The sequence below is a fragment of the Malaclemys terrapin genome, chromosome 8 (assembly GCF_027887155.1).
Source record: "Malaclemys terrapin pileata isolate rMalTer1 chromosome 8, rMalTer1.hap1, whole genome shotgun sequence".
Lineage (NCBI taxonomy): Eukaryota > Metazoa > Chordata > Testudines > Emydidae > Malaclemys > Malaclemys terrapin.
Window position 1 is genome coordinate 97,096,476 of NC_071512.1, and position 20,229 is coordinate 97,116,704.

General features: G+C 40.7%; 1 long non-coding RNA gene across 1 annotated transcript in view; it reads right to left on the reverse strand.

Annotated features, from left to right (window-relative positions):
- The window catches only part of LOC128841473 (uncharacterized), a 152,130-nt gene extending 136,630 nt beyond the window's left edge, over positions 1–15,500 (reverse strand). Inside the window, exons 1-2 of the long non-coding RNA XR_008445848.1 lie at positions 15,416–15,500; positions 12,077–12,158 (exon numbers count right to left, since the gene is read on the reverse strand). This is a non-coding gene — a long non-coding RNA (uncharacterized LOC128841473). The remainder of the gene's footprint in view (positions 1–12,076; positions 12,159–15,415) is intronic.
- Between the last annotated feature and the right edge of the window lie 4,729 nt (positions 15,501–20,229).

Consider the following 20,229-nt stretch of genomic DNA (forward strand, 5'->3'; position numbering starts at 1 on the left):
ACTGGCAGAGTTTCAGAGAGCAATTATGGACGGTATTGTTCAAAGTTGACGTATCAAGTAAACTTGCCTTTCTTGAAATTATGTAACTGTTTATAATTGTTTACAATATGTTGGTGACAGGAATTGATCCATATCAGGTGAAGGCCTGAAATGTCCTTTTCCAAGCACAGTCAAGAAGTGCTTTGAAACAGGGGCGCTGGAACAATTTGTATAGTGAGGGAGCTGAGAGCCATTGAAGCAAACTGTAAACCCTGTTTATAATGGAAACCACTTCGAGCTAGGGGGTGCTGCAGCACCCCTAATTCTAGCACCTATGCCTTGAAATTTAAAAATAGTCATAAAAAGAGCTGAAAGGAATCTCTTCTGTCCTGGTTTTGATATAAATGATGCAATGCAGTATAAAGTAGTATTTAAAGAAAGCCCATAATAATGACCAAAATGTGACTACGTTCATTTTAAACCCCAAAGTTTAGTGTATATATTTTCCTGCGTCACAAATTCCACATAGATACATAGATTGTAAAGCCAGAAGGGACCATTATGATCACCTAGTCTGACCTCCTGTACAGGCCATAGAACTTCCCCAAAATAATTCCTATAGCATATCTGTTAGAAAAGCATCCAATCTTGATTTAAAAATGGTCAGTGATGGAGAATCCTCCGAGACTCTTGGTAAATTGTTCCACTGGTTAATTACTCTCACCGTTAAAAATGCATGGCTTATTTCCACTCTGAATTTGTCTAGCTTCAACTTCCATTGCTTTGTGTTATACCTTTCTCTGCTAGATTGAAGAGGCCATTATTAAATATTCGTTCTCCATTTCGGTACTAATTGACTAATCAAATATCTTTGAACCTTCTCTTTGTTAAGCTAAATAAATTGAGCTGCTTGAGACTATCACTACAAGGCAGGTTTTCCAACCCTTTACTCATTCTTGTGGCTCTTCTCTGAACCCTTTCCAATTTATCAACCTCCTTCTTGAACTGTGGGCACCAGAACTGGACACAGGATTCCAGCAGCAGTCACACCAGTACCAACTACAGAGGTAAAATAATTACTCTACTTCTACTACAGATTGCCCAGGATCACATTGGTTCTTTTGGCCACAGCATCACACTCGGAGGAGAGCTCATGTTCAGCTGAATGTCTATCATGACCCCAAATCTTTTTCAGAGTTACTGCTTCCCAGGATAGAGTTCCCCATCCTGTAAGTGTGGCCTACATTCTTTGTTCCTAGATGTAGACATTTAGCTGTATTCAAATGCATGTTCTTTACTTGCACCCCATTCACCAAGTGCTCCAGAGCGCTCTGAGTCAGTGACCTGTCCTCTTCATTATTTACCACGGTCAGAATTTTTGTCCCATCGGCACACTTTATCAGTGATGATTTTAATGTTTTCTTCTTCTAGGTCACTGATAAAAATGTTAAATAGTGTAGGGCCAAGAACTACATTTTATTAGCTCCCCATCCTCCTCCTCTACTCTTCAGCCCAGTCTCTTCAGTCAAAATATTACCTAAAATGGGAGTGCAGAGTCTTGATTCCAGGCTTTGTCTTTCTATTCTTAGCAGCACGTCTACACGGCTCTGACTGGAAAATGCCAGTGACAGTGTTTTGAAATGCTCTGAAATGCCTTCCTCTTATGATTAAATCTAATAGTTAATATTAGCCTAGCCTCCGTTTGTCAGAGGGTGGAGATGGATGGCAGGAGAGAGATCACTTGATCACAACCTGTTAGGTTCACTCCCTCTGGGGCACCTGGCATTGGCCACTGTTGGTAGACAGGATACTGGGCTGGATGGACCTTTGGTCTAACCCAGTATGGCCATTCTTATGTTCTTATATTGTAACAAATCTATCACTATTTAGAACAGGGATCGGCAACCTTTGGCACAGGCCCACCAGGGTAAGCCCCCTGGTGGGCCTGGCCGGTTTATTTACCTGCCGCATCCACAGGTTCAGCCGATTGTGGCTCCCACTGGCCGCAGTTCACCGTTTCAGGCCAATGGGGGCTATGGGAAGCGGTGCAGGCTGAAGGATGTGCTGGCCGCCACTTTCCGCAGACCCCATTGGCCTTGGACGGCAAACCGCGGCAAGTGGAAGCCACGATCGGCCAAACCTACGGATGTGGCAGGTAAACAAACTGGCCCGGCCCACCAGGGGGCTTACCCTGGCAAGCCATGTGCCAAAGGTTTCCGAGCCCTGATTTAGAACTTCAGAGTTGTCATTTTGCTACATACCAAGTCCACTTGGAACACTCTGGCAATGTCAGGGATAGAAAGCAGATCCTAGTTCTCCCCCCCCAAAAGGGCTAGTAACACTTTGTTAACTGTTAGCAATATAGGGCTTAGGACACACAGTGAAGTTCTCACTTCATCCAGCAGAGAGCAGTGGGATACGATACAAACAATCCAGTTCCTTCCAACAAGGTCTCATTGGAATATAAATCAGACTAAGGCTAAGTTCACATTATTGGGCTATATCATATACATCAGGGGTTCTCAAACTTCATTGCACTGCAGCCCTTCTGACAACAAAAATTACTACACGACCCCAGGAGGGGGGACCGAAACATGAGCCCCCCAAAGCCCTGCCGCTCCTGGTAGAGGTACTTGGCCCTGCTAGTAAAGGCAGGAGACTGGACTCAATGACCTTTCAAGGTCCCTTCCAGTTCTCTGAGATAGGTATATCTCCATATTATCTCATCTATCAATAAAAAAATGGCAAAATAACCATGGGGGTTATTAATCACAATTATTGTTAGAGTGTGTTTTTTTTAAAACACACTCTAACATTTGTTATTGCTCCACTTTACTTGTAAACGATTGTTTCTTTGTCCAGTAGCCCTTTCCCAGCATATTTATCTCATCAAACTGGCACATAACTTTCTGAAGCTGGGTAGCTGTGCTGAAGTATTTCACGTACACATTGTTTGCCACTTTATAGGGCTTTTAGAACAGCAGGTGTCCAAGGTACAATCCCGTGTCAATCTCTTGGTTATACGAAGCTCTGTCCAGTCAAACAAAACAAAACCCTCTTGTGGATGGGTTGCAGCTACTCAGTCAAAGGCTGGAGCATTAAACCCCTCACTAACCCCTGGGCTCCGTGGACAGCAGATATGAGGAGACTGGAATGCTGGCACTTTTGACATGATGTCAGTCTATCTCCATGGAAGTGCTTATCAAGTGGAAGGAAGTTATAATAAAATTTACTGCAGTTCCACACAGTACCACTGTTTGCATGTTATTAATCACTCGCATGGGTCCCCTTTGGAGGAAATGGCAGCTCTGACAATGATTTATATGCTATTTAGATAACCCAAGGGGAGCCCATTCTGAGATCTTTGACGGGGCTCTCATCCATCAGGGGGGTACCCTTCCCAAACAGCAGAGGAATTCCCTCAGACTCACCCTTTTGGGCTTCAAAGCCACCACGCAGCTTATCAGAACTCAGGAGAAACAAATGCTTTCTAAATGTAGCTAAAGGCAGCAACTTTTCCCATCACGGTGAGATCAAACACCCCCTCCTGCCTGCGCAACAACCCCTGCTTAAAACACCAGGTCAATGCTCGCCCTTCAATTCAAAAACCAAAGAAGTTCTAGGTTGATTTGGATTCCCCCATTCTTCAAATCACTGTTGGCCCAAGGTACCACACAGCACATGTGGAAGGCAGAAGTTGACAGTCTGTGCTAACCACCTTACACAGCTCTACAAGAGAAAGTGTAAGCCCAATCCTGCAGCAGGAAAAGGATTAGCTGAGGGACCTTGGTATCTTTAAATACAAGGAGGGGAAGATTAATGAGGTGATGATACCAAAAAAATGCCATGTCATCAATTTAATCCTATTCATTAAAAATATAAGTGTCTCATCAGGGCCTAGGATACGTTATATACCAACAGCACCAAGAATTTCATTACAAATGTTTCTGAGTCCGTTTCTTGGGAACAGGTGTCCCCTTCACAAAACTAGGACCACAGCCAGCACATAGGGACACATAGGCATAACACCACCACTTCTCTCCTCCTCCTTATACTTTGGCTCTGCCCACTTGCCAGCCTTCACCCCATTCTTTGGGGCACCATCTTTTGCCAGGGAGAACATCCCGGAAGCAGCCTCCATGGTCTCATGAGTGCCTGGGTTGACATTCTTGCCTGGCCACTGCACAGGCTGAGCTTAGGTGAGAAGGGCTCTTTTCTTCTTTCCCACCCCTTTCCCCAACTGCACAGCTTGACAATGGACGGACAGAAGTCACCGAATCCAGTCCCCAAACAACAAGTCAGATGTGCCTTGTACTTACAGGTGGAATTCTAAATCAAGAAAAGAAAAAGTGGAAAATAAACCAGAACAATGCAATGCTCTTTGTTGAGTGACTGCTGATGTATATATCTCACTGCGCAGAAAGCTACATACAGTAGGAGACAGACAGACTCACCAGACGTCAGGCACTACTGAGCTGATCACTGACCTGCTAGCATAGCAGAGTGAAGAAGTGGAACCAGTAATGTCCAGCTTATTCCAGACTCCAGAAACTTTTATTTTTGGTTTATTTTCCCACTTCAGCCATTTTAAAAGGGCAGGAAGTTGGATTTTACTTTTTGAATTCTAAATCAAATTGGCCCTTGCACAGAATGGTCTTCAACTCTGTCTTCCTGCCTTGAAACATTTATATATCTGTGATGCTATGTGTCCTTCAAATGAGATTGTTCTAAAGGAAGCTGGTAGAAGCCCTTTCTGCAGCGGGGCTGAGGGGTTTTGCAGTAATACTGCCTTTGTCTATAACTGTTTTGATAGAATGATTGTTTTTCTTGCCCTTAATCTCCTCTGTATCACATTTCCTCTTTATTTCATAAGTGAACAAATTTACTGCAATCATCAGAATTTTACTCCAAAATTAAATGCAGCCTAATGAGAAACTGTGCACATATTAAATGAATCTGAGAACTTTGACTTTGCTTTTGTAAAGCCAAATGTTTCTTAATGAAAAACATATTTCTGGGAGAGCTGATTTTAGACACTTTCAGTAAAAGAGAAATTAACCTTAAATTATACATTATTATTATTAACTCAACTTTTTAGATCATTGCTGTTACCATTTGCTTTTGCAAATCAAAGTGCTTGTCTCTGTCCCTTGGAAACAGTTGTGGTTTGTGAAGATATTGTCCTTCTCATTTTAAAGAAATAAGACATACATTTTGGGCTTCTGTTCAGGATACATTATAATTGGTCAGAATTAGGATCTGGGATTTGGGTACAGACTATCTCTAATGCCCTTTTACTTTGGACTGGATTTTCTTCAGAAACACATCCCTTCCCCCATTGGTCAACTAGTTAAATTCAAACACCCCCTCTTATTTCAATTCCTGGGGGAAATGTTTTAGCATATCCTCAAGTTCCAAAGATGTTGTCCAAGGTTAGGTCAAGTAAGCAGGAGCCCTGCTTTTGTGCAAGTATGAAAACACATCGTCTTTGAATGAAATGTTCCTTTCCAATCCTAACCAATACTTTCAATATTGCAACTGCATTGCTTTGGGTGTTACTCTGATTTGCAGACTTAGGACCCAGATCTGATCCTGTGGAAGTCCATAGGAATTCCACCATCGACATTAGCGGGAACAGAAATTGTCCTTCACATAACAGGGGCCAAATCTTGCCATCCTTTTTTTGTCCCTGGATTTGATTAGAGAGTATTTGGATCCAGGGTTCTGGTTCTGCCTGTTTCAACAACTCTTTGAAATAGACATTAACGAAGCTGTCACACAGGGCCTGTTCATGTGAGTTGTGCTGCCGAAGTCAACGAGAGAGTTCTTGAGACTAAGAAGAATTGGATTTAGCCTCTGCAAGAGAAGTGGAGTGACTTCACAAGATCGCACAGCAAGTCAGTGACCGAGAACCCAAGCATCTTGACCTCCATGTCCCTTCTTTAACCAAGCGCACACCACACTCACCACAAACCTAATAATAAACTGTAGTGATTTAAATTAGAAAATGCGATGGGGGGGGGTGATTCCTTCAGTATAGCTTGGTAGAGGGAACTAGTGACTGCATTGTTGTGCTGTTTTCTTCCGCTCAACTTATTTTAATCCTCAAATGGGCAAGTTATGAAATTGTGGTAGCACATTTGTTTACTTTAAAGTATTTATTCAGGAAAGAGCAGCCCACTGAGACCCATGATTGCATGCATGGGGGTCAGTCTCCTCACCAAGGCATCAGTTTCATCCTCATAAATAAAGATCACGGTGAAAGGGAAAAGAACAAACAAACAACAGAGAGAGACGGGATTCAATAACAAACACAGCCCGTTTTTAAAAATAGAGTCATTCAATAGCCACTCAAAAATGCTCTTTGTACCACAAGTCTCAGCTGGACAATACAAGGAATGTCAGGAATTTGATTTCTTGTGTCTAGTCTTTTTTGGGAGGGGATGCTTAACAAATACACAATAACATGAATCCCGAAAGTTGTGTACATCATATCTAATGTATCTACTATTGCTTGCAAAAGAACTCTGTATCCTGTAATCACAGTAAACATAATAGAGTTATCTACCTGTTATTAAAACCATTTTCTCTTATGCTTTACCAATATTAATTCAGTGTCATAACATTTTCCAATTCAGGGGTCCAAATTTAGGCATCTAAATCCCTGTTGTAAGTGGGCTGATTCTATGAGACTTGAGAGTTCTCTGTACCACTTATAATCAGGTCACTTGTATGACATATTTACGTTGAACATGTCATCCCAGGTGAGGATAATTTGTATCTATTTTACAGAGGCCATGGAAGGCAACGTGATCTGACCACAGCCACACAATCAATCAGTGGCAGAATTAGGAGTAGAACACTGTGTCCCAGCCTCCTACTCCTACCAGCAGTGGCAGTTCGAATCCGGATCTGGATCTGAACTTCCACAAAGTATTAGGCGATTCAGCTCCATCTTACAGAAATGTTGTAAGCCAAGAAGTTTGGATGCAGATCCAGATCTTTACTCCCTAAAGGCTGATCCATTACTCTGATTGGGGCATCTATCTATTGCACAGTTATCATTTCTCAATGTGCTTTACTTGATAACTTTCTTTCCCATCTTCATTTTTCTTTGTGAGAGTGGGCATAATCACATTTGTTAACCAACAGAAATACATAGAAGTACACCGCTACCTCGATATAACACGACCCGATATAACACAAATTCAGATAGAACGCAGTAAAGCAGTGCTCCAGGGGGGCGGGGCTGCGCACTCCGGTGGATCAAAGCACGTTCGATATAACGCGGTTTCACCTATAACATGGTAAGATTTTTTTGGCTCCCGAGGACAGCGTTATATCGAGGTAGAGGTGTATTCCCATAAGGGAAAGCAGTTCTGTCCATCTCAGTGAAAGCATTAGGATGACTTTCTAATTGAATACTTAGGAAGATTTGACCTGTCAGTGACAAAGAAAATGAACAATGAGTATGTGGAAGCCCATGTGCTTCAGTCATTTGGTTCCAGGGCAAGATGCACCATTTGCTTTTGTTTTCTACATTCATTATTGGCAAGCTTCCTTTCTCTAATCTGCAGTTTGGACTGTCACACCGGAGAAAGAAGTTTTGCCCTTTGTTTGCAACTTGAACACTGATATTTTCTATTTTGGTAAAAAAAATATTGCTAATGGATACAGATATAATTAAATCTGACACATTGCTGAATTGGGACCTAATGGTGTTATTTGTCCAGCTTGTAGATATTAACCTGCAGAAGAAGAAGCCTGGCACAATTGATTATTAGCTTTCAACTTTCAATGGTGAACATTCTATTTCATGCCAGTGATAACCTATGCCAGAGGGGTCTGATACAAAGCCCATTGCGGTCAATGGAAAGACTCCCATTTACTTAAATGGGCTTGGGATTAGGTCCTCAAAGGGAAAAAATACGGATCCCAGACACATTCCGTTCCATTTTATTACATGTTCAGAAATTTGCTCTTCCTTTTCCATCCTAAACACTCACACATTGACCAATTTCCATATGTACAGTTATCCACTGGCCTCTGAACTCTGTATGACTTACAATAACGTATTTTCATACCCCCATGGGCCAGTCCCTCAGCTGGTGTGAATTAAAGTAGCTCCTTTGGATGTGATCCCATCTCTGCAATAAGGGTTTGGTCCTGCTTCTGTTGAAGTCAGTGGCAAAAGATCCCTCAATTTGAATGTTGCCCTAACAATTAGCCATGCCAGCACTGCCCTACAGAGGACCAGCTGGATAGGTGCCTTGAAAGGACTCTCGCTCATGACATTCCTCGAGTCTGCTTGGTGAAAGCTAAGGGTGAGGCTTCATACATCATTTACCAAAGAGCACATTTCAAAGAAAAAATAAATTATTTGTTTATTTACCCTTTCATCCTGGAGAATAGCTTCATTGCTGCCAGTCCGTATAACTTATGCTTCTATTTAACTCACCTGTGACTTTTAGGTCATTTGTTCAGAGAAGTGTAATGTTTCCTGCTATGGTATGGAATAGAAATAGCCTGGAGTTTTGCCAGATGGGAGATTTGTATCTCAGTGCACTGAAGACACCCAAGTGGAAGTCTGGCTGGTGGCCATTCAGAGTTGAAAGGTCAGAGGCTATATATCAGGTCAGTTCCTTTCTCGGTGCACAGTGTGAGCTGGAAGGGAATCTGAGTAAATAAATAGTTAAAATTGCCTGCTCAGTGATTGGAATTGGAGAGACCGTTGGGAATGGCTGGGTGTGTGGATTTTGTGTGTGCCTTGCAGTACACCGCACAAGCTGTCAGCTAGTTTATGTTTTGTTTACAAATGTAACACCAGCAAGTACCAACAGATAAATGTAATAGGTTAAAGAACAAACAGTTCCTGGATGATTTTCGAGAATCCCAAATGGTGAACCAATTGCAACCAACTGTTTCATAAGGTTTTGGGGTTTTTTTGTTCTTTGTTTTTAATTTTAATATAAAGGATCAGGTCTTGTTGCATGTAACAGGTAGAAGTGGAGCTCTGTGAAGCTCATAATATTGCTGGTTAGTATTAGGGTTGAACTTTTACACACTGAAATTAAAAAAAAAAAAAAAAAAAAAAAAAAAAAGCTTTCCTGAAAAGTGTGTGCTTGCCTCAAAAAAATTAGATTTTTTTTGTCACAATGCCAGAATTTTTTCATATTTTTGGCAGTTTTCAGCTAAACATTTTCAGATATTGGTTGCTAAAAACAAACATTTTTGTTTTTTCTGCAAAAAGTCAACATTTTCTGTGGGAGATTTTTTTTTCCCTGACCAGCTCTATTTTGTACTTAGAGCAAACTTTACAGTTTCAAATCATGCTAAATATATTAAATAATTAATCCTCCAAGCACCTGTAGGTGGAAATCACTAACCTCATTTTACAGATAGGGAAACTGAGATCTGTTCAGTACTACAGCTTGGGTTCAAACTCAGGAACTTCTAGGTCCTAACCTTCTGCACTACCCAGTAAACTATATAGCCTTCATAATATGCCAAACCTCTAGGTTTGAAATGATCCAGAATATCGTCCTACTAAATCAGAATTACTTCATTACTGAGCATGATTGCAAGCTATGTTTCAGAGGCCACCACTTTGTATATTTGGGCAAAATACCCAGGAGATACGGGAGGGAGGAAATATCTTCTGCCAAACAAACTTTCACTGTAGTGGCATTACAGAAGAGTTTCAATTTGAATAGCAGCAGCAGAGACTTTTACTAATACTGGGCCATAGCAAGCCATCGCTTTTTAAGCAGAATCTACTTGCTGGTCCATTCCCCACACTGATTTCACATTTATCGTTACGTTAGAAAAGGCAAAAAGCATTGAGTTATTTGACAGTATTTTTTGGCTTGACTTCCTCTGTTATGTTGCTGAACTCTGCTGTACATGTTGCTCTGTGTGTCTTGTTTACAGTTATAGCACATGGTCATATATTTGCTGTTACTTTTTCTAGGTCCCACGGCGGATGAAATATTGGTTCCACGGATATTCCTTCTGGCATGAAAATATAAACAACTAAGTCCAATTGTGCAGCTGCCAGCTACATAGCAGCAGTGTCTCAAAACCTCCCTGCTCTCAGATTTGATTAAAAAATAATTAAAACCACACTAATGCAAACGACAAGAAAGTACAACTCTCTACAATTCTAACAGTTGGAAATTGTCACTTTTCTGGGGTCTGAATTTCTCACCTTTTTGTATGAAAGTATACATGTAACAATTCCTTCTGAGATAGGAAACTCTAATGTCTCTAAGGCATCAGCTGTCTTCAATCTAACAATAATACTTAGTTCTTTACAAACATTAATGTATTCTCACCACATCTCTGCACAGCAGGTAGGTAGACATTACTGGTCCTATTATACGGGTAGTTGAAGCAGTTGAACCATGGAAAGATTCAGGTCAACAATTTGAAATATGACCAATGAAGTGGGGTTCTCAAATGAAACACCTACGTGCCACCCACAAAACTGCTGCTGAAGTCAGTGGAAGCTCTTGGTGATGAGCCCCTTGCAAAATCAGGCCAACGGTCTCTAAAGATGGGCACCCAAACAATTGGGGTACCTAAAATCAGAGGCCACTTTTGAATGTAATGGCCTAAGTGGCTTGCCCAAGAGGCAACTAAAGCAAGTGAGTGGTAGAACCACCATGAGAACCTGGGGTGGCTAACTCCTAGCCCCATGCTCATTGAACTAAACCACATTCCCTCTTGGGGCCTGATTGTGAAGGGTCCTGAGCATCTACAGATGCCAACACAAGTCAACCAGCGTGCCAAAGGATGGGTTTAGAGGCCGAACCTTGGGAGTTTTCCTTGACTTCAGTGGGACCATTCCCTTAGTTAGGACACACACATGAGCCTAGAAGCAGAGGATTTGTAATATCAGATGAGACCTTTGGTTCATGATGTCTGGTATCCTAGCCCCAGAACTAGCCAAACTTGAGTATGGGTCTTAAAATTCAATAAACTGTACTAGTTGACTTTAAATAATAGAACATCAGGAGATCATCTAGTCCAACCCTCTGCTCAAAGCAGGCCCAATCCTCCAGACAGATTTTTTGCCCCAAATCCCTAAATGGCCCCCTCAAGGATTGAACTCACAACCCTGGGTTTAGGAGACTATCCCTCCCCATCCTTTGCTCTGGTGTCTCCTATAGTAGCCTAGAAATTAGAGTATTTATGACCTGATCCTAAATTCTTTTACATCCAGGAGCTCCCATTAAGTTCCACAGAAGTTTGGGTCCACGATAGAGCTGGCTGTAAATTTTCCATCAGAACAGAAAATGACAATTCGTCAAAAGCAAAACATGTCAATTTCAACAAAATTCTGCTTTAGAATAAAATTTTTTAAAAAGTATTTTGTTAAAGTCAAAATATTCAATTATGATCCAGGATTATGTGGAACATAATGTTTTGATTTCCCATTTCAAAATGACTTTTCACTTCATTTTTTAAAAAAAATATCAAAATATAAAATAAAGTTTAAATCAGAACAAAATGCTTCCATTTTATCAAAACCAAATATTTTGATTCATCCAAATTCCCCCACCCCCACCCCTGAACTTCATTTCATGGGAAATTTCAAATTTTTCAGCCCATTTTAGAACAGATTTTTTTTTAAATTACAGATTTTATCCAGTTCATGCCAATATCTAGTGCCCAAGTTGCCTAAGATCATCCCCTTAATGGAAACTCACTTGGTTCCTAGGTCTCATGTGGCCTTCTGCCCATGATGAATTTCACCTTGTATGTCTTATCACAACTAAAGCCATTCTTCAATGGAAGTCATTATGTAGCCATTCATTTAAAGCCATAAAAGTCTGTATATTTAAACCTGCAGTGCATAACAACGATCGCTATGGATCTTCCAACATTTTTCTTGGAGCAGTACAAGCCTGTTTTTAATATATTACTCATCTATATTATTCTTGGGACTTGATTATTTGCTGGAGATAAAATATCCAAACTTAAAAGATTTTTAAACATTTGCAGGTTGAATGCCCCACTGCACTAAGCTTCGTTTCGTTCAGCTAAAAGTGCAATGCCATTTTTTAAAAAAATTGTTTTAAAATCTCAGGCTTACAGCTTTCCAGGTTGGTACGATCTCCCCAGGTGGGAATTCTTACTGATGATGATCACTGATCTTGGCTTGCTCCCTTTAGTCCCTAGAAGAATAAAAGCCAGTTTCCAGTCATCTGCTTACTGCATACCCCTCACAGTTCCTGTATACTGCATAATCTCCCAGGGAAAATGTGACAAGCCAACCAAGTTGCAAACAGCATAGATTTATACTCAGTCACTCAGCATCCAAAAAAAGCCTGAAATCTCCCTAGTTTGCATTTGAAACTATTCTCTGCATTTCTCTTATTCCATGGATAACCTTTTTTTGTATTCAAAGACAAATCAAATAATATGCAATACAGATTTCTTTTGCACTGAACCCATCAATTTCTTAGACAAAGCCTTTTGGATTCAAAGGCTGAGCAGAACTTGATCAACCATTTCTTTTAAAGTCTGGGCCTGATTCTTTTTTTTCTTACACTGGTGTAAATCAGGACTGACTCCACAGAAGTAAATGACGTTACACTATGTAAAACATGCGAGAGAAGAATTGGGCCCTTTCAGTCCATCCTGTAAACAGCTGCATGAAGCTTAGTAGATTTTTTTCAAGTGCTCTTGCTATTTGCTTTGCAGACGTAAATAGAGGCAAGGTAATACTGGCTTCTTTTGGGGGGAGGGGTGTGTGTATGTGTTAGGTTTGATTTGGTTTTAGAGACAACGTCAAACAAAACATGTTTTTTTCCCTAGAACTTGAGATACTGCAACCCAGACTTATTGACTTTTCCAGGAAAACACCATATTTTATATTCTTTCGATTGATTTTGTTGAAATAATGACTGTCTTTATTATGGAAGTATAGTCAGATTTCCATGGTGTTGGCCACATAGTCTTTATATACTTTCAACAGTCTGATATCCAGAAAGCATAAATTTGATACGCACACACACTTTAAAAAAAATTGACCCGAAAGCAAAATAGCAGCTATTCTGCTGTTGTTAACTGGTTGGATCATGCTATCACATTATTCCACCCATCAACATGTGATCATTCTAATACTAGGGGTACTTCTGTTGGATCTTCCATCACATGATATCCAATCACTTTACAAACATTAACTAAGCCTCACAACATCTCTGCAAATTAGGGAAGCACTATAATTTCACAATCAAATGAAGCACAGCGTATATAACTTGAGGTCACAGAGCAGATCAGAAGCGAGACTAGAAATGAGAATGACTGAAAGCTAGCCTTGTGCTCTAAGCACTCTCTCTTAGGTACTTCAGTAGCCCCTGGTACTTGGGTATCAGAGCACCCCACAATCCTGTATTTATTTTCAACACACTCCTCTGAGGTAGTGAGATGCTGTTATCCCCATGCTACAGAGTGGAAACTGAGGCACAGCAAAGGTAAAGTGTCTTGCTTATAGTCACACAAGAAGTCTCTGGTGGAGCAGAGAACTGAACCCAGGTCCACCAAGTCTGAGGCTAATGTCTTGGTCCAGCTTTCTCTCTTCCTCCATTAGATCCTTAAGTAAACAGACCTGTGCCTTGTATTGCTATATATGTTTTCAATTTTTACCTACTGTTTCTACATGATTTAGCTGCCTCTAATCTGCCAATAGAGTTGCAAACTAAGTCTGAATATCATCACTAGCCACCTCTAACCATCTGGTATCCAAATGAAATTCATATAGTTGGAAGTGTAGGCACATAATCAGTTCTTGTGTGTGAATGAAGAATTTAACCCATGTATGAGGATACTATAGTCAGAGGCATATATCACTCTCTCCACAATGAGTTTAGGAAACCATCTTGAGAGCTGTTGATTTTGTGTGTCCTTCCAAGTCAAGGGAAAAAATGATGGTCAAAGCTGCGTGACCGATTCACAGCCTTGTCACCATTCTAATTGGCCTTGTCATGTCGTATTTCATCTCCTAGGTACAGCACCCAGCAGGGCGTATGCTGCTTGCTTTAAATCTCTCAGTTTAATTGTGAAGGTCAGTTATTTGCTGATTTTAAAATGCCGGATGCATTTATTTTTGGTCACCCCAGAGTTTAAGTAGAAAACTCCAGTTTAAAAAAATAAAAATAAACTAAAATGTTAGTAAAGTGTCAGTTCAGTGCAACAACAACAACAACAAAAGTCTACTCTCAGGAGTGTAGGCTGGGAACTTGCTGTTTTATTTAACTTCATCACAACATAGTTGGGGGAGACTCCCAGTGACTAAAAGAGGAAGTAAGGAGGGAAGGATGAAGCTTGGTTCCATCCCATAATCCTCTAGGTAAGCCTGTTAACCCTAGGATGACCACTTTGTGACATCCATCAAAGCTCTCTCCTCTATGTTAATGATGTCCTGAGCTACTTAGTGGTTAAAGGAGATTGAAACAGGATGAGGAGCTCTCAGTGCACCAGCAGAAGGGGAGGTGGGGGACAAAGAATTGGGAAGCACTGCTTCTCTAAGCCAGGGAAAGGAGGGGAATAATCCTCTGATTTTAAGAAGGAAAGGGAGCTGCATCTCCCACTCCCTTGGAGCTACCTGAAGGTATTCCAAAAGTAACCTAAAGGGGTTGTCTTTCTTAGAAGCTAGCAAGCATGAAGCTCCTCTTCCAGTATGTGCTTTGTCCTCTCACCTACAACCCCTAGACCATATTTTAGGACACTTTGTATCTTGATTGTTCTCATCAGAAGCAGATACACATCTGAGTATGATCTTGGCTGTGAAGTTTATATACATAAGGGAATAGTTCTGCTACCGTTGGAATGGGAAGAGCAGTAGCGAAGATAGAACAAGCAATAGACTTTTTTACTGAAAGGCACATTAGAAGTAAGGGAACACTAACACTCCCTAAAACTGCACCCTGCCACCCAAGGGACTTTATATCCCAGTTCTGTGGTGGTACCCAAGTCTCAGCCTATCGCGCACCCTCTTAGTTCAGTCCTGGCTCCACCCATCTGCCTGGCAATTTACCTGGGCCTTAATCTGCAGCACCCATTGCTCTTCTAGTTGTGCTGCTTCACGCAGCTGTGGCAATGCACCTTGGTCCTGACCTGCTGCAGCAGCTCCCATTCCAGTCCTACCCCTCCCACAGAGTTCTGCCAATGTACTCCAGTTCTGAGTGTCCTTGGCTTCTCTCAAGGCCTGACTGAGACTTGTACCACAGCGGTGAGTTTTGTGCAATGCAGGTATATAATCTTTGAACAAACAGAACAGTGGAATATGTTCTCGTATCCCAAAACATTCACATGATGTAATTTTGTTCTCGTTAATATGGGTCCAGCTCAGCCTGCCCTACAAGATGCTACGATGAGGGACCTCAGCTGACCTGGACTGGTGAGGAATAGCTCATTGTGGAAGTATCACCTTTTGTCCGTGGATAGTGCCAGCTGCTTTCCTTCTAGATCATCTCCAGCTGGCTGCTCAGAGGATGCCGTCTGTCCCTCCCATCTGAAATAACATAGGATTTTGAAACATTCCAGCACCAGAAGGCAAATAAACACAACCCAAAATGTAATATTAGATCTCAATTTCGTAAAGCCAACTTTGTGATTTGGGGGACATGTAATAATGGCCCTGTAATGGTTCTTGCGGTACCCAGGACTGTGAGTCACTTCATTTCCTCCCCACCCTCCACCTCCAGCATGAGGGAGCCTTGCCTGTGACTTGCTGGGTGTCAGCTCCTTACCACCACCAGCCTGTCAGCCACTCAAGCACTCTCCTCCAGGCTCTGCCAGCCCTGTCTTTGCTTTGCAGGTTAACAATAGATGCACCCCAGTCCCTAAAACTCTTTGAATCATTCCCCCGGGATATCCAGTCCCAGACACTAGCTGCTCACAGAAATCCCATATCCTCTACCCTTCCCAAAGGAGTAGTGTAACCCAGTTAACTAGATTATCTGAAACCACCACTCCTATATTACACACAGCACTTGTGAGCACTTATAACAAAAATAGGTTTCTTTAATAAAGATTTAGCTGGAAACGAGAGAGCAATGGAAACAAATGGTTACAATACCACACAAAATCATAAAACACAAACTTAGCTCTACACTTATTAATAGTTACCTTTCCTATCTAATAAAGTAAGTCCCCCCTCCTCTCTCCCAGAGTTCTGTCTGTTGCAGAGCTGACTGGCTTCACAGAAACCAGGATCCAATTTTTCATGAGAACACCTCGCTCCTCATGATGTCTCCTCAATGAAAGGATTCAGAGGACTTCTCTCTCTTTCTCCCCTCTGTGTTATTTGAAACAGTCTTTTGTTTCTATTCACAGACAGAGAAAGTGAACCCCTGTCTTGTTGTAATGTTCTTTTTTAACTTCAAGTGGTTTCAGTCATTTGCAGTTGCCTCTCATGGTTCTCCATTGAAAATCTTGGTATTGAGCAAGGCTACACAATTGAGCCTTGCATTGCATCACTGGCTAAACAGATCAGAGTGACAATTCCCTCCTGCCTAAATGGGTCATCACTGAGATATATTATCCCCAGCAACTAATTTTTACTCCAAATCCAAGAAGTATACTTTCAATATAAATACTTTATTCCTTAAATATTATCCATACATACATCTCACCAAGAATGTGAATCTTCACAAGTTACAAGCTTTCTGTAGATACTTTGCATGTTACTCTTTATGGATAAATACCCTGCAACATGTATTTGGTGCAGTGAGTTTGTCAGGTCTGAGGTGAGAGCTGTTTGCAAAGAACAGAGGAGCTTATGCCAAGGGATCTCTGTGTTACACACCCTCACCCCTGGAGTATCCCCTGGCAGCTCAATATAGTGCTGTAATTAAGTCTCTACCTCCCTCAGCAGACTTTCAATAAGTCCAGTGAGGTCTGTATATATTGAGCAATGCCCCTTCAGGGGTCTGGTATATTTAACCCAAAGGCAGACCATTATACAAACAGGCCTCCACCCAGCATCCTAGCTGGAGAGAGAAGGGTCTTTGTCCATGTCCCTCACCAATGAGGCCCTCTTGACCCAGAACCCTCTTCTGGAGTTAGGGCCTCTTCTCATCAGCTGGGGAAGTGCCCCACAGAGGTCAAACTATGATAACCCTTCCTCAGAACAACATATAATTCCTTTGATCTGGGGCTCCTGTTGCTACCTAGTGAAGTCCTTCCATTGGGATCAGGCTTTGCTCTGACTTGACATTCATAGCTCCTCCCTTCCTGAGCCTCTCCCATCTAGGAGCATTCTTCCTTGATTTCCTTTCCTTGTATGCTCCCTCACCTGCTCTCCCTGAGAAAGCTACCCCATAGGAACACTCTCTTTCTGCATTCTAGGGATTATTCCTGTCCTCAGGAGCCTCTGTACTCTTGGGAGATCACCCCCAGGAGTAGCTTCATAGCCAGCTCCTCTGACAAGTTCTTTCCTCCAAGTGCTTCCTCCCTGTGTTCTCACCTGCCTGAGCCCACATAGCCCTTTATAAGGCCCAGATGTTCCTTAACTGACCAACTACATAGGCAATCAGTTCTCACAGATGGATCAGGGCTGGCTTATTCTCTTTAGCAGAGCCTGTCACAGGTAGGCTGAGCATCTGACTGCCCTCAGGAGCCAACTACCCTGCAACAGGGCCTGACTCGTTGACAATACTGAAGTCTCTCCTTTTTCTCAGAAGGTCTATGAGAGTACACACTAGCTTACTTGTAGGAGACCTGTTAACAAAACAGGTGATAGAAAACTAAACTAAATCTGCAAATCACCTAGAATGCTGCTGGTATTATAGAAATAATAAATAAAATTATAGTAATTAATAATCACACACTAGAATACAGTATCTGTCCCATATGGATTTTACTAATTCAGCAAAGATACTAGTGTTTCCCTCAAAGTCAACTTTTGTGGGGCCTCTGGTTACATGCAACATATGTGATTTTTTTTTTATTTGGTCTATAAAAATCTGTGCCTCATGAACCAAAACAAAGCAAAGTTTACAGAAGCACGCTAACATAACACGCTTATCTGCTTCACTGATAGTTCTCTAGTACAACATCTCTGCTGTGGCAACAGGCTTGATGTTCTAATATTCTATGGAAATAGATGGTCCAAATTCATCCCAGTGTAACTGAATATACTATGGATATAAATGGAATCACACCAGGGATATAAAGGGTCCTATTTTTTTAGTTCCTTGTGTTAAGCTTAAAGGTTTTTTTTCCCCAAAAAAATGCCTGGAATATTAAGCAGCAGTGAAAAAGTTAACAGCAGATATTATTCTCCATATTTTGACAGTCCCTATTGTTTTTAAATGCTGTTTGTGTTCTTGAAGTCAGCCTGAATAATAAAATCTGATGCCAATTTTCTGGCCTAATTTAGATGAAGGACCAGAATTTTTGTCACATTTGTATATACGTGTTTTGTTCTGTTTCATGTTTATTTTACTCTTCTGCATCATTACCACTGAAATCATGTGTTGCACAAAGCATGCCACAGTGGGGCAAAGAAATGTGACAGACAGTTTCATTTATTAAAGTTGGAAATTGAATCTGGAACCAGGAAAATGCAAGACACTGTATCAAATGTAAAATGAGATTTTGCCAAAAGATAAACATCATAAAGTCAGTCATCGTGAGTGTATTGAGCGCTTTTCCATTAAATATGAATAAGGTTTTTAAACTTTTGCATTGGTTGAAGGGTTTTCATGTCTGATTCCTGTGTGTTCTTAAAAGTATCCAAATTCTAGGCTTCAAAGAGGCTAAAATCAAATGGATTAATGAATGGTTGAAGTAATGGCAATGAAAAATTCTGACATATCTTTCAGTGGGTACTGTCCATTGTGGGGCTATAACTGGGGTACATACAGCACTGCACCATCAAAGAAAAGAGAAAATAAAATGGAAGTAAAATAAATATACTTTCAGCCCCGTTCCACACACTATTCCCAGCTGTTAAATTTAACTACATGGATCCACCTGAAGGAAGCAGCAATAGGGAGTAGATGTCATATTACCGTCAAACTGTGTATGGGACTCCTGTATAGAGATAGTCAGAAATATTTTGTCAAAACAGTTTTTCCATGAAAAATGCCATTTTCATTGAAATTGACACATTTTGAAAAACATGTCAATTCTGATTAAATTTCACTGAGAAAAAAACCAAAACAACGTGTTTTGTTTTGACATTTTCAGAATAAAAAGTTTCACTTTTTTTTTGTTTTGAAATGGTATTTCTTGTTTTCATATAAAACACATTTTTAAAAGTTAAAAAAGGTCAAAATAAGCGTGAAATGCTTTGGATTTATTGAAATAAAATGTTTCAATCACCTTGACACAATTTTTTTCCAGAATATTATTTCACGGGAAATTTCAAAATTTTTGGTTTTCATTCCATTTCAGAAGGTTAAAAAAACCATAGAATTTCCCACAAAACAGAAAATCTAATTCCTGCCCAAATCAACTCCTGTACTATATTGTCATCCTGGTAATGCTCAAATATAGGCTACAATGTATGGGCTCACAATATATTATTCATGCCGAAAGCTTAAAATGCTGTGGAATTCCTTTCTTTCAGTGCAAGCAGTTCCTTCCATTACCTCATTTTTATCAGTGCTTTTTTTCTGATATCATTAATTTTCAACAACGAAAGTGAAAGGATGCCAGTATTCCATGAAACATAGAACACTTTGTGAGCAGAAAACTGAGGAACGCTATCAAAACTGGCCTTAGTCAATCAACATGTGGCACCTACTCAGAGTTATGTTGTGCTTTTTAGACATGTCCTTTTAGTCTACATTATTTGCATTCTAGATAAAGAAAAGCAGCAAAGAAAGAAAGAACAAATATAAAATCTTCATGAGATGAAAATAGAGGGCCAGATCCTTTGCAAGTGTAAATCAATATCTCCAGGATATGGCTTTCTATCATATCTGCCTACTACCTTCTGAAATCCCCACATGACTTTGCTCCCTAGAAAATTTCCTTGAATTTAAAGGTATGGGTGTACAGAAAAACAGAATGAGAGCAACATATACCTTGACCAGACACCTGTGACTGAGAATGGAATGTGTTGGCATTTGTTGCCTAACAACTGACAAGACAAAGCCCTGATGAAATAGATTCTCATGTATTGCTTTAAAAACTGGTTTTCTGTTACGAATGCCTGTTTGAACAGAGGCTGAATTCAGATAGGATTTTGTAACAGAAAACAAAACTTTATTAGGAACAAAAAGTGTTTTG